We start from the raw sequence: 14,477 nt of genomic DNA, 5'->3' as shown, positions 1-14,477 counted from the left end.
TCTATCTGAAGCTAATTTCTGAAACAAACAGAAAAACACTAACTACTCTGCTTGTCCAGGTCATATTATTGTTCTCATGAGATGTCTACCGTTTTTCCCTCATTTTCATTTTATACAGGAAAAGGAGAACTACTGTAAATTGTCTTCCACTCCAATATTTGTCAGAAGTCATCTCAGTAATGTGTTTATATTATTATGAGTAACTTTGAATATTAGGCATCTTCCACAAGCATACATTCCTTGGCCATTTCCAATTTCTAATGTCCCCATGTTTCCCTCTAATTCTCCACATGCTGATTGTCTCATGTTCTGGTCCCCTTTCTCTTATGGTGGAAATCAGTAACTTCCACAGACTGAAGAAACACAGCTTAGTCTCCTTCACTTTATAAGCTAGGCTTAGGAGTAGAATTGTGGAAGTTCCAGAAAATGTTCATTTGCATCTATAAAACAGTATGTTGAAAGTCTAAAAAATCTTCTCTTGCATTTGTAAATATATTAAAATAATTATGGTATGAGAAAAGAGATAGAAGAAACATTATAACCCTAACTGAAACCCAAAAGAATTTTCACTCAAGTTACACAGGTTGCAGGTAGCATAACCCAATCAAACACCAACTCTGCTATTTACACTAGCTATTAGCTTTCCTATATCCTACTTTGCTTTAATATTTAAAAAAAGACAGGAATTTGCATTGAGATGCATACTAATGAGTTTAAATACTCAGCCCAGGTATTTCCCCTTTATTAAAAAAGCTCTCACCAATAGTGATGCTTGTCATTTCTATGAGTAGTCCTTCCTATCTATTGATGTCTGACTCTCTGAAATAGAAACAAGTTTCAACAGGAGAACAGAAAATATGGATTTGATATAGCTTGGCTCCTGTTCAAAACCCATGCCTGGCACTTGATATCTTTGCAGAAAATGGATGTTGGAAAGGAAGATCACACTTCATTTAAAAGCAGAACAACAGATGTTGGGGCGTTGGTGTCAGTGGGAATCAGTTACAAGCCTGCTCAAAGTCTTTGTGAATCTCAAGTAATGACAAGATGGCAAACCTTTTGTTCCTCTCAGGAATTCCCTGGGAGCCTCTTCCAGGCCTCCACACCCCTTCTCGTCTCTCTTCATGACCAGATGGCCCCAACAACTACTGTGCAGCAGAGACCTAGGCTGTCCCCCACCCATGCCCTTTGCATCCCTTCTCCACATCTCAGAATCTCTCTAAGCTTCACTCCACTTTTCTTTCTCCCCCTCAGAGATGAGCCCATCTTGTTCAGACACTATTTTTGCCCAACTACCTGCTTCCCTCCACAGTCTGACATTGAAATCTAAGCTTCTCGCCCAGTGTGCAGCCCATGTGCTGCCTCCTGCCTCAGCCCTAAGCCCTGGTGCTCTCCTCCCACCTCAATCCTTTGCTTTTTTTTCCTGAAAAGCCATTCTTCCCTTCTTTACCTAGAAAACTCCTAAGCATCCTTCAAAGCCTGATCCACTGCTGCCCCTTATGACACTATTCTTGACCACTGGCTCTTCCCAGCAAGATCTACTCTTCCTTGCCCTGTGCAGCCAAAAGCCCAAGGAGTCCTCCCCAAGAACTCTTAATACCTACCAGAAGCCTGTCTGTTCTCTTGTTTGCCAGACTGAAAACTATTCAAGAGCAAACAGCTCTTTTAGCTCCAAATCTTCTTACTTAGCAAACATCCTCTAAATGTAGAGTGATTGAAAGAATGTCTCTCTGCCAATATCCATAACCGCAATGTCAGGACACACTTAAATAACACAGGATGGGCTTATGACTGCTTATGAAGGACAATGCTGTTAGAATAACATAGGGAAAGTCAATAGAGGGGGTGGGAATTTAGGGAGGAGGTAAGGGAAATCCCAGAACCTACAGAATTATATCCTAAAATAAGAAATTAAATTTAAAAAAGAAAGAAAGAATATCCAAGTCTTTGCATTCTAGAAGACAACCCATCATTCTGCTGTCTTCTGGAACTGCTCTCCAATCGTGCACCCTTGCTTTCCTTTCTCCACAAACTTTTGTGAGCCTGCTGCTCAGCCCTGGGCTAGCTGATGGCTGTCCCCAGCCTGGCTGGATTGTGTCCTGACGACAGAGTCTACCGGCTGCTCTCCTTTCCCACTCTTTGTGCTGATGTCTGATGGCTTTTGCATTCCTCTCTTTGGTGTTGTTGCCTTCTCCTACTTCATTCTAAGATTTTGAGTCAACTCCGTCTCTTGTAACTTCCCACCGCTCCCCCCCCCCCCACTGGTCTCAGTAATATTCTCCTCTCCCAGGTGTCACAGTGTCATTGCCATGAGGGTGCTAGTTCCAGCCACTCTCCTAGCCTTTCCCACTAGGAAAGACGTCAGTCCATAGATTGCCTCAGGCCTCCTCTAGAATCAAAATAGGGGCAGAAACACGAGTGTTGTCACAGCTCTGTCCTGGGCAAACTGGCCTCCAGATTGGCAATTCCCACTTTTCTTTTTGGTTAATCCTGGGTACTGCAATGTTACCAATATTTCTAATGCAAGGTGTCCGCTCCCAGTTACAATCCATTGGCTGTGTCACTCACACACAGAAGATTTTTTCAGGTATTTAGCCATAGCAGAAGGGGAAATAAAGGCAGTGTGGTAGGTTCCCTTCCACTGCATCTGTTCCTTTACTTAAATCTCTGCTTGGTGAGATTATACACTTTTGCTTTCTGCACTAAAATGCCTTTTCAGTAATAGCGCAATAACAATTGAGTGTTGTTTCTGTGTGTGGTTACATTATATACCAGCATTGTGGTATAGCTGGTAAAACCACCACCTGTAATGTTGGTGTCCCTTACTAACACCAGCTTGCATCCTTGTTGTACCACTTCTGATCAAGTTCCCTGCTAATATGCCTGGGAAAGCAGTACAGGAAGGCCCCCGCACCCACATGGAGGATCTACAAGAAGTTCCTGGCTCCTCATCTGGGCTTCAGCCCTGGCCATTGCAGCCATTTAGCCAGTGACTTGGTAGTTGCAACACCTCTCTGTCTCCCTCTCTCTGTAACTCTTCCTTTCAAATAAATAAAATAACAAAAAAATTATGTTTATAGGATTGAATTAAAATGTACTTTTTAGTCCCCCTAAATGTTTAACTTAGGCATAGGAGGAGTGTGCAGGAAAGATCATGGGAAAATGTGTATTATAAAAACTGCATAAAATGTTTTAATTGCACCAAAATAAGTTTATCTCATCATTTTCTTTTTGCACCAACTTGCTGAAATAATCTCATATTTCAGCATATTTACTGGGAAAAGTAGAGATTGCTTAGCTTAAATATCCTAGCTGTTTATTGTAAGGAACTATATATATAAATGCTACTATTTTGGATTTTAACAAACAATGAAATGACCTCATTCTTTTCACATTACATTAGAGGGTTATTTATTACCACTTGCAGTATTTGAAAAGTAACCTGTAGGTAGAAACCAAGAAAAACAAAAGTGTATCATAGATAAATCCCACTTGAGAAATTTACAGCCCTGTTTCTTTAAAGAAAGCACTCTCCACTGTAATACTGAACATTCAAGGAATGGTAGTTTTTTTCTGATGTAAATGGTCTGTTCCCACTTTATATTTGGACATCATGCATGCATCCAGAAATGAGATTTCCTTGGTTGCCACATCTGTCAAGGGGGTACAAAAGTCCAGACAACTCCAATAGACTCTTTGTTTATTCACACCTTCCATTTGTTATGATGATTTGCTTTTAGTTTGCCTTTAGTTTTGTAGAAGCATGCACATTTACAGCGACTGTCATCAAACACACATGCACATCCACACACGTTTTAATGCAGGCAATTAATCATTTCCCCCCAAGACCATATTTTACAGCCAGAAACCAATTGTCAGCACACATGTTCCTAAATAAACCGTCACGTGTACCAGCTAATAGATTAATTCACATGGAGAAAGTGTCGTGGGAAGAAAACCTGTGTTCCCAGATTTCTCAGGCAGGTGCTCTGCCTGTTGACATAAAGGCCCATCCTCACGACTCCAAATCCCTTGGGCACTGTGCCCAAAAGCACTTACAGTTGCTAATACAGTGGGTAGTCCCATGAGAGAAAGGCTAGCTCACACACTAAAAGATAAACAAACAAAAAATACCAAGCCGAACAAAATAGAAAGCAAGCCCTAAAGCTCTTTTATTATTATTATTATTATTATTATTACTATTTTAATTATTATTATTTGCTGTTGTTTGGGTGAGGATTGGAGTGTTTGTGTTGTCACACATCTTCCTGGTTGTTTGAGATAAGCCTTCAGGAGCACGTTGTGTTTCCCCCATCTTTGATGCGATCACCATTGTCCTTAGAGGTCCTTCTGCTCGGTGTAAGTGGGTAATGCTGCAGGGCCTGTGGGAGCTGGCAGCTGTTGGCATTAACATGCTCAGAGGGCCTGCACACACGCGTGTGTTCATTCACTCATGCACACTCACTGGCTGGCTCCGCCCGGCACTGATAGCTCTGCTAGTCTGTCATTCCCTTTCCCTACTTCATATTACTCAAGATAGTGTTATCACCCTTGCAGTCCACCCTTCTGAATGGTAAGTCTAGCTCTTCCATCGAGCACCTTTTAGTTGAAGGAAGAGATCAAAGTTCCAGCAAAGAAAACCACAGCATCTATTTCACTATTTCACCAAATCACATAAAGACACTTCTCGGAGATAAAGAGTATCATGAAAGGTGGGATGAGGTTAGGGAGTATTTACATGAAAAAATACTCACCTTTTAAAATCCTGTAGAAGTTATCGCTAGCATTCTGTACAGCCCTTGCTTGGTGTCAAGCAGTGTTTGGGCCTTGACATCCCAAAATCAGCAAAATTCATGGATGCTTAAGTCCCTTATACAAAATGGTGTTGGAATCGCATACAACCTACACACATACTTTATTTTTTCTCCTTTATATGTTAAACCATCTCTAGATGTAAGTCTAACAGGCTCAATCCAGATGCAATCTCTTTTCCAAATGTTTTGGATCTGTAATTGGTTGAGGCTGCAGAGGCAGAACCCACGCCGAGAGGCCAATTGTGTGTAGTTTCAGTTTTCCGTGATTAGAAAGCATCCGCATTGTTTTCCAAAGAGGATTTACAGAAAAGTCACATTCTTTCGCTGCAAACCTCTTCCTGGTTCTCAGAAAAAGACAGGTTAGGGGCCCCAACTAAGCGTGCTGGGGGAAATGCCCCAGGGGACAGGAAGTTCCCTGGGACCGCGGTTTTCCCCAGTTTGGCCTAGAGGGGCAGCAAAAGGTTGTCCCAGCAGGGCTGCGCCCCGTTGTTTTGCCAATTTTCTCCCCAGAAGCCTTTCAGTAATCCCACCTGTTCTCAAAGACACCCTGGTATTGTTCTCAACTCCCACTAGCCAAAAAAAAAAAGGGGGGGGTGAGGGAGAGATTAGTCTCCTGCTAAGCAGCCAATCTCTTGTTCTAGCACCTGAAGACCAATTTCACTTCCCTCCTGTAACCGGAGCAAAGCCCCCTCCCAGCAGGGACTGTGGCCCTCCGGTGGTGTTGCCAAACAATGCCCCGACTGTGTGTGCAGGATGGCCAAGTGCCTCTGCTGAGTTGGGCGCACACCCTCCTACAAAGCAAGACTTGCACGGAGTGCCTCCTCTCACCGCAGGAAGTAAGACTGGTGCCTTTGGGCATCATTAATCATTTTGAAGTGATTATTCTTAAAAAGAATATAAGAAGCAGGGAAGCAGCTTGGGTTAAGTCATGCCCCCACGGAAATCAGAAGTTCTCCAAATCACATTGCCCCAATCCCACGTGGGCTGCTGGACACTGGCTACGCAGAGGAGCATGCTGGGTGAAATTCTGCTTCCTCTTTAATCAAATATTTGGGACCTCAAATGATCAGATGGGGGAGGAAGTGTGCCCATTTGATTTCTTTTGCCTTCCTGACCAGGGATATACAGAATTAGGAGGAGGTTTTGCTTCCTCCAGGACTCTCCATTCTCCCCCATTGAAATTCCATTGAACTAAACATGGGACAGTTCCTTTTTGTACTCTCATTCGGCCACGGGAAATGTGTGGGCACCCACACCCCAGCCCCATCTCTGGGCCCAGAGGAGGGGGGAGTGCCTTAGCCAGAGGCATGGCTCTTCCCAAGTGGAACACAATACCAGCCATTCAGATCTGCTCACTGTTAGAGTCCCCGACCACCAGGGAAGGAATACATCAAATGAATGTAGAAAGTAATCTAGATGGCGTTTATTCCAGGAAACCGTGATCATGGGCTTTGTTCCCCCGTGCAGCGGAAAGGCAGCAGGGAGCTACAGAGGTAAGAAAAAGCCAGCAAGAGCCGTGCAAGGGAGTTTTAAATCCCCCTTAACAGCGAAGCTGAAGCAACGGTCGCTTCCGCCCTTATTTGGTGAGGAATATTGGTTTGTGTCCCTCATTGGTGCAGCGGTGACCCTGTTGCCTGGGGGGCGCGCCATAATTCTGTCCTTCCCAGTCGCAGCCTGTGGTTAGAGTGCTGCACCGGGCTTAAAGCAAGCTCCGCCCTCCTCCGGTCACCGTGGCAACCATCACTTACCCTTAGGGAAACATCCCCTAGGCTACACCATTGAAGTAGAACTTAAGAAGAGTTATCATTAGAAAATGAAATCGGGCCCGGGGCAGTGGTCTGGCGGTTAAAGTACTCGCCTGGAATGCACCAGGATCCCATATGGGCGCCGGTTCTAATCCCAGCGACCCGTTTCCCATCCAGCTCCCTGCTTGTGGCCTGGGAAAGCAGTCGAGGCCGGCCCAAAGCCTTGGGATCCTGCACCCGCGTGGGAGACCTGGAGGAAGTTCCTGGTTCCTGGCTTCGGATCGGCACAGCATCAGCCATTGGGGTCACTTGGGGAGTGAATCATCAGACAGAGGATCTTCCTCTCTGTCTCTCCTCCTCTCAGTATAGCTGACTTTGCAATAAAAATAAATAAATCTTAAAAAAAAAGAAAGAAAGAAAGAAAATGAAATCCTCAATTTAGTCTTTACTGAGAGATTACATTTCTTACTATTCTGAGAGGAAATTCTCTTACATAAAATTGTATTACTATTTGTCTTCCTGAAGTCACCTGGTCTTAACCAGAAATATCTCCTGCCAATTGCCTCCTTCTAAACTCTGTCTTACTGACTCCTTAATCTGGACATCTGGCTCTAGACTGAAGATCAAAAATTATAAAATAAAAGGCAGAAGAGAACCTGCCTTTTCATTCTTGCCTTGGGTTAGCTCCTGCCCTAATCTTGTGTAACCTCTACTCAGATGCAAGCCTTCTCTGTCAACTGTCAAATCCTTCAATTATTCTAACTCGAAGTGTAAAGTTGGAGAGAACAGAATCAATCCTATTCATTTGAGTAGTCTACATATTTTTAAATGTAATACATATTCTTAAATATGGCTTTTCCAGAGCTTGTTTTCTGAAACACAGTTTTGCATAAACCCAAGAGGAGCCTTGCAAAACCTGCTCTGAATCACAATGGAAATTACTCCTCAGCGAGTGGCCTGGCATAGGACACTAAGCCCAAGTCAGACAGGGCAAAAAGGAAGTTGAGTGTATGGTCTATCAGAATCATGGGGCATAGTATTCAGTTGTAACACAAAGATTTGTCCCCAGCTGTAGGTAACTGCCTATGTTGCCTTGTACCTAGGCAAATGTTATCCTGCTGGGAAAAAAGCAGCCAATAGCTGGTGGCATCCTGGACCTGGTTAATGCCAAATTTGTGTCAGCTATACCAGTGTGCCAGAATAGTTTTTCTTATTTTTTTTTTTTTTATGGTAATTGATGAAGGCAGGGAACAATAGGCCAAAACAGGCCTCCCTAATCCCTAGGTAGAGGGCCTGCAGATTGCCTGGGGAAGGGGGCCTGGAGGGCGAATTAGAGTGGGAGTGGCTGAGGGCATGTTTGACAAGGGAGGAGTGATTTCTAGGGACTTCCACAGACCAGGCCACTGCCCTCACAGACAAGGGAGCTGAGACAGAGTGGTTTATAGGGGGTAACCAGAGGGCATCTCTGGGTCAAGCCAAGGCACCTGCCCATGCGAGACCTAGGTTGCGTAAATGACATCACTTGCCACCTGCTGGCACGAGCAAAAGCTGGGGTTGGGGGTATAAGCTAAGCCACAGTAACTGGCTGGGCTAGGCCAATACTACATGAGTGTTGGAACAGAGGATGGGCTACATCAGACTTGGTTGTAAAACCTACCAGAATGCAAGAGAACCAGAATGAGGGCAGATTCTGTAGGGGACTCATGAGTTCACCTCTGTGGAACTTCTGGGGTGGTAACAGGTTGAACCAAGCTGGACCACCAAATTTACTTGAAAGGAACCCACCTGGCATTCACAGGGGTTGGAAGAAGCTGCAGCACCTGATGGTGACTGCAAGGATCAGGACTGAGGGGAGACTGGAGCAAGCAAGGCTGCTGCTCCCACTGGCACACATGGAATCCGGGAATGGGAGCATGCCAGGTAGGGAAACTTGGGGAACTATGCTAGTAGTCCCAGCCCCCTCTGGGGAGCACAGCAGCCTGGGCTGGGGCAGGCCACACCAGGCAGGGCTGCAGCACTTGTCAATAATTGTGTGGACTGGATCTGGGGACATGAGATAGGTACTACCCCCCCCCCCCCCAATGCAGAAGGTAACTGAAAACATACGGTCATGTGTCTTCCTCAAGGTCACACAGTTAGTTAGCAGTTAATAGGTCAAGTCCAGGCCCACACAGCCCATGATTACAGTCAGTTTTGCAGGCTCATTGGCCAAAAGAGAAAAAATAATAATAACACTTAAGGTTTTTCCTGTTCAACATAATCCTGTATATTTTAAATTTTCAAAATAGGGAGCCAACACTTATCACAAATTCTCTTTTTCTCTAGCCCTATCTCTCTCCCTCCATTCTTCTCTCCCAAATAAATAAATGCATAGATATTTAACATGCACAAAATATTCTTTCTTTTGTAATGGACAGAACCAGTCTGAAGAAAGTCATTCCAGAGCTTGCTGCTCGTCCTTTGGTTGCAAAACAATCCCAAACTAGTTGGAGCTGTTTCTATAGAATTCCCAGACTAGGGTCTAGTCCCTCAAAGTGAGGAAAACTGATTGCAGACATTAAATGGTGGGGAAAAGTAGGCATTTTATTTGCAAAGTACAAAATATGGAGCTGAGTAACTTTTTTTTTTAGAGAATTTTTATGGTGGCAAAGCGGGCTTCAGTAAATCTAGGAGGTTACATGCAGGTAGTAGTTAAATCCTACCCCATATCTGGAATCTCCCAGTCTGGACCTGGAATCACTCTAAATAAAACCTTTCTGGACAGTAGAAGCCAAAAAAAGTTTTTATCTTTTGGAGAAGCAAATGACTTTTTGAGTTTTGCGATTAGAACCTTGTAGGGCCAGCTGTACCACTCCCTCAATTCAGTGAATTTCTTTTGATAAGTGGCTAATCCTCTGGGATGGGCAAAGACGCTGTGGGGGTAAAGGAGATAGCCAAGAGGCTGGGAGTGGTAATACTCTCCATTGTGGACATTTGTAGAGTCAGGCTCACTGTGAATAGTACTCGTCACCACTGTTGCTCAGTGGCTCGAGTTGAACTTCAGTTATTCATCAACCATAGCTTATGTAGTTTCAATTTTCTGGATTTTTACCTACCCATGCTCTTCCTTTTCTCCAATCTGCAGCAGAATCTTAGCTGGAGTAGAAGCATATCATAACATATGTATTATTCCACATATTAAGGCATGTCCCATCGACCATTGACTAAGATGCTATATTATGCAGCTCATCAACATATTTGTCTTTCTACAGAAAGGAAATAAAGCACTAAGTCAAAGGTGTCTCATAATGAAATGGAGATTTCCTTAGATAATCCTTATGAAAAGTACTGAAGATACAAGAAAGACTTCAAACAGTATAAACCTGAGTTTTAGTTCTGTTTTCCTTGAAGAATCCTGAGTCTGTGGAAGTACCCTTGTACTCTGCTGTCCGCAGCCTTTCTGCTCACTGTCTCTTGTGAAACATGAGAATATATCGTATTATACACAGCTAGGTTGTTTTTAGGAAATCGAGTTCCATCAACACCAAGGTGAAGCATTCAGTAGACTCATTTTTAGCAAATGGCTCATAAAGTAAATCCAATAAATAAACACTCTTCTTTGAATGCAGCCTAGCAAGTTACATAATGAAACTATAGGAGGCAGAACACAACAATCCCTATTTCGTGAGAACAGTTTTGCTGTTCCTGTGGCCTGTGATGTTGTCAGAAATATGTATCATAGGTTTCAGGCAGACTTAGAGCAAGTTCCCTGTTTCAAGCAACCACTGTTAACATTTCTATCTTTAAATAATATTTAGTCACAGGAACAAGATCTTCCATTTGCTGTTCTCCATTTCCAAAGGGGTGAAAATAGCAATTAAAACAGAGAGAAAGAAGGCTTTTACCCACTCATAAGTGCTATTTCTTTTTTCTTATAGAATTGCAACTGTTTCCTAACTTCTTTTCTGTACTAATTTCCAGAACAGACATTATTCCATCAACAAGTATACAGATTTCTGTTGATACACTTATGCACATACCAATGTGGATTTATATTATCACCTCCACATCCCCCTTTCTATAAATTATATAAATATAATTCCTTTCACTTATAAGTGAAATTCCCTTCACTTGTGAAAGCACAGTTGCTAATGCTGAATGCAGACATGTCCTGCCATACTGAATGATCACCTCAGTGCACACCTGCACAGGTTCCACCTAAAAGGATCAGCTTTTTGTTGTCTCAAGGTATGAGAGATTTTTTGAAGATCTATTTATTTATTTGAAAGGCAAAGTGATCACAAAGGAGAGAGAGAGAAAGAGAGAAAGATCACCCACCTATTGGTTCACTTCAACTCTGGGCTGAAGCCAGGAGCCAGGAACTCCATCCAGGCCTCTCACGGGAGTGGCAGAGAATCAAGAACTTGGACCATCATGTGCTGCCTTCCTAGGCACATTGGCAGGGAGGCTGGATCAGAAGCAGAGTACCAAAGATTGAATTGGTTCTCCTATGCTGGGTGCCAGCATCGCAAACGGTCGCTTAACCCATAGCTCCACAACACCTCAGGCTATTTTCTTGTTTCCAAGCTCCTTTTGTCCCTTTGGGTTGATATTTCTCAAAGTTGTCCCTACTCACACAAGAGTTGGTGTTCAAATACCCCAGCTCCCTTGCCCCGGGATGAGATAATTTTAAAGAAGCTGCCAAAACTTTCTGAACATTTTTTACACTGGCTGCTCAGATGTTCTCACTTTGTCACTTACAGTGGTAACAGGCTTTATGACAGTCCCTTTGTTGTTGTTTTCTCACCTTCCCGTCTTGCCTCACCACTGTCCTACACTGTTCCCAACATGAACTACAGTCACACGTTGCTTAACAATGGGGATGTATATGTTCTGAGAGATACATCATCTGTTAAGTTTTGTCATTGTGCAAACATCATGGAATGTATTTGAAAAATCCTAGGTGGTATAGTCTACAACACAGGCTATACAGTGTGGTCTGCAGTTAACCAAAACATTATTGCTTGCATTTTTCACCTTGCCTTAACATCTTCTCCTGGGGAACTGAAACTAAACAAATCACTTTCCAAAGAACATGCGAGTTAGTCAAAGTCCAGGCAAACAGCTATCCTACTGTCTATCTTGTTCACAGTTATCCCAGAGAAGAATTGCAAATCAAAACTTACAACCAGTCCTCTGTTTTCACGCACATCATGTTATATTCTTTCTATTTTTCTCTCTCTTCTACCAAGTCCAGCATCTCAACGCTAGCTTTCTTCTTACATATCCCTTACCTAAATGTGTGACTTTCCTGATTGATGTCAGAGATGTGCACTCTTTGTAGCACTGGCTCTTTTGTTTAATTGGCTTTTATGAACAGTGTACTTATTCCTGCACTGTGAACAACAGCTATAGCCTACCATATGCTTATTTCCACCAGGGTCACCCTGCCATCTGGACAGTGGAAGCTTAAGCCCCAGGGAGAGAGAGACATAAGCCAATTTACATGAAGACACAGACTGTAGACCAGTTTCGACACAGAGCTGACTCCAGCTGACAATGCCACCAGACTCTGATTGATTTTACCCACAATACACAGAGGTTTCCATGTCTCACAGAGGAGGCGAAGACATTATTTACACCGCATGACTAATCTGATCGCTTATTCCCTTGCTGTGTCATCTTTATTTGATCTGAGGGTACTGAATCCAGTATATTAGATTCAGGTGCCCTCCCCCCAACCCTATCCAATTCCTTCCTGTTTGATGTGAGAGGCACCCGCAGAGATAGTGTCACTCGGTCAGCACTTTCTTTATGAATTTGGCTGGAATGTCTAAAACCAGTCACGTTTTATAAAAAAAAAAAAAAATAGAAAAATGGATCACAATAACAAAAATAAAAATTACTTGGCATCTTTTTAAAAAAAATTTATTTCTTTTTATTGGAAAGGATGATATACCGAGAGGAGGAGAGACAGAGAGGAAGATCTTTTTTTCCACTGCTTCACTCCCCAAATGGCTGCAGTGGTCAGTGCTAAACCCATCCAAAGCCAGGAGCCAGGAGCTTCTTCTGGGTCTCCCATGCAGATGCAGTATCCCAAGGCTTTGGGCAATCTTCAGCTGCTTTTCCAGGCCACAAGCAGGGAGCTGAATGGAAAGTGGGGTCACCGGGATTAGAATTGGTGCCGAAATGGAATCCTGGCAAGTGCAAGGCAAGGACTTTAGCCACTAGGTTACCATGGCAGGCCCTGTTTTTCCACAATCTCTCTTGCTCTCCAAATGCAACGAATTGGATGTAGGCCTCATGTCAGTGACTGCTTTCAGTCAAAGCAAAATTTCTGCTTTCTCATTTCTGTATAATGTTTTTGATAGAAAGCACCATTCAGCATTTTCACGGATCTTCTTGTCTTCTCCACCCAGTGTTTCACACAGTACTGTCAGAATCCTCCCTTCAAGTCCTGCAGCAGGAAGCCGTGGACTGGCCTACCAAGTGTCACCGTGCAGAGGGCATCAGACCCCTCTTGGCCCAGCACTCTCTGTCCCACAGCCTCCTGTGTCAGGACCGCCCAAAGCCACAACTTGGAGGGGTTTTCTTACTCTCTCACACTTTCTATTTTATTGCTCGCTCACTTGCGTGTCCTCTCTCCTCTCTCTCTTTCTCCCTCTCTCTTCATTTTTATTAAATGTGCTGGAAAGGGAAAGTTCCACAAGCTTTTCCCAAATCTAATCTCCATAAAGACCTGCCAATGAGTTTTCCCTGAGGCTAAACACATCCTTACTGTCTAGCACAGTACCTGTCATTTGAGTGCTAAGGATTTCTGTTACTTTCGTTCATTCATTGGTTTGGGAGTCAGAACTTGCAGAGACTGGAAGGGGAGACACAGAAAGACAGATATAGAAGTAGACACATATCTCCCATCCACTTGTTCACTCCTCAGATGGCCACAACAACCAAGCATAGGATAAGCCAGAGGCTTTACACATGGGTAGCAGGGGCCAAAATAGTTCTTACATGTTCCACTGCTTTTCACAGGCCATTGCATGAAGCTGGACTGAAAGTGGAGCAGCCAGAATATAAACCAGTGACAATATGGGATGCCAGCTTTACCCACTATGCCACATGCTGGCCCATGTCTAAGAAATTCTTACTTTATCTTATAACCTATTTAGATGAAATATCAGCACAATTAAGAGGGTCTTAGAAGAAAAATGTCACTCTTGAAAAATTATTTATCTTTATTGGAAAGACAGATTTACAGAGAGGAGGAGAGAGAAAAAGATATTCCATCTACTGGTTCACTCCCCAAGTAACCGCAATGGCCGAAGCTGAGCCGATCTAGAGCCAGAGCCTGGAGCTTCCAGGTCTCCCACATAGGTGCAGAAACCAAGGCTTTGGGCCATCCTGTATTGCTTTCCCAGGCCACAAGCAGGGAGCTGAATGGAAAGTGGGGCAACCAGGACATGAACCAGCACCCATATGGGATGCCAGGGCATGCAAGATAAGGATTTAACTAATGGGGCATTGCACCTGGCCTAAAATTACCACTCTTTAAAAATTGAAAGCAGAGGACCCAGCACATGAAAGTAGGTGGCCTAGAAACTGGAGTCCTCGTCTTGTGCATACTAGGATCCCATGTGAGCTCTCGTTCATATCCCAACAGCCCCACTTCCCATCCAGTTCCTTGCTTGGGGAATGAATCAACAGAAGGAAGATCTTCCTCTCTGTCTCTCCTTCTCTCCCTATATCTAACTTTCCAATAAAAATAAAATAAATCTTTTTATAAATTTAAATTTTTTTACATCGAAAGCAGGGTATTACTCTATTTGAATTAGTAAATTTATACAAGATCAGGTCATTTTCCTCCACAGTTTATTTCTTGAAGAACTTGTCCCTCCTGTCTGAAAATAATTTAAGGATCTTGAAAGAGCTAAAGAAAAAA

The sequence above is a fragment of the Ochotona princeps genome, chromosome 28 (genome assembly GCF_030435755.1).
Source record: "Ochotona princeps isolate mOchPri1 chromosome 28, mOchPri1.hap1, whole genome shotgun sequence".
Lineage (NCBI taxonomy): Eukaryota > Metazoa > Chordata > Mammalia > Lagomorpha > Ochotonidae > Ochotona > Ochotona princeps.
This window is presented reverse-complemented; position numbering follows the sequence as displayed.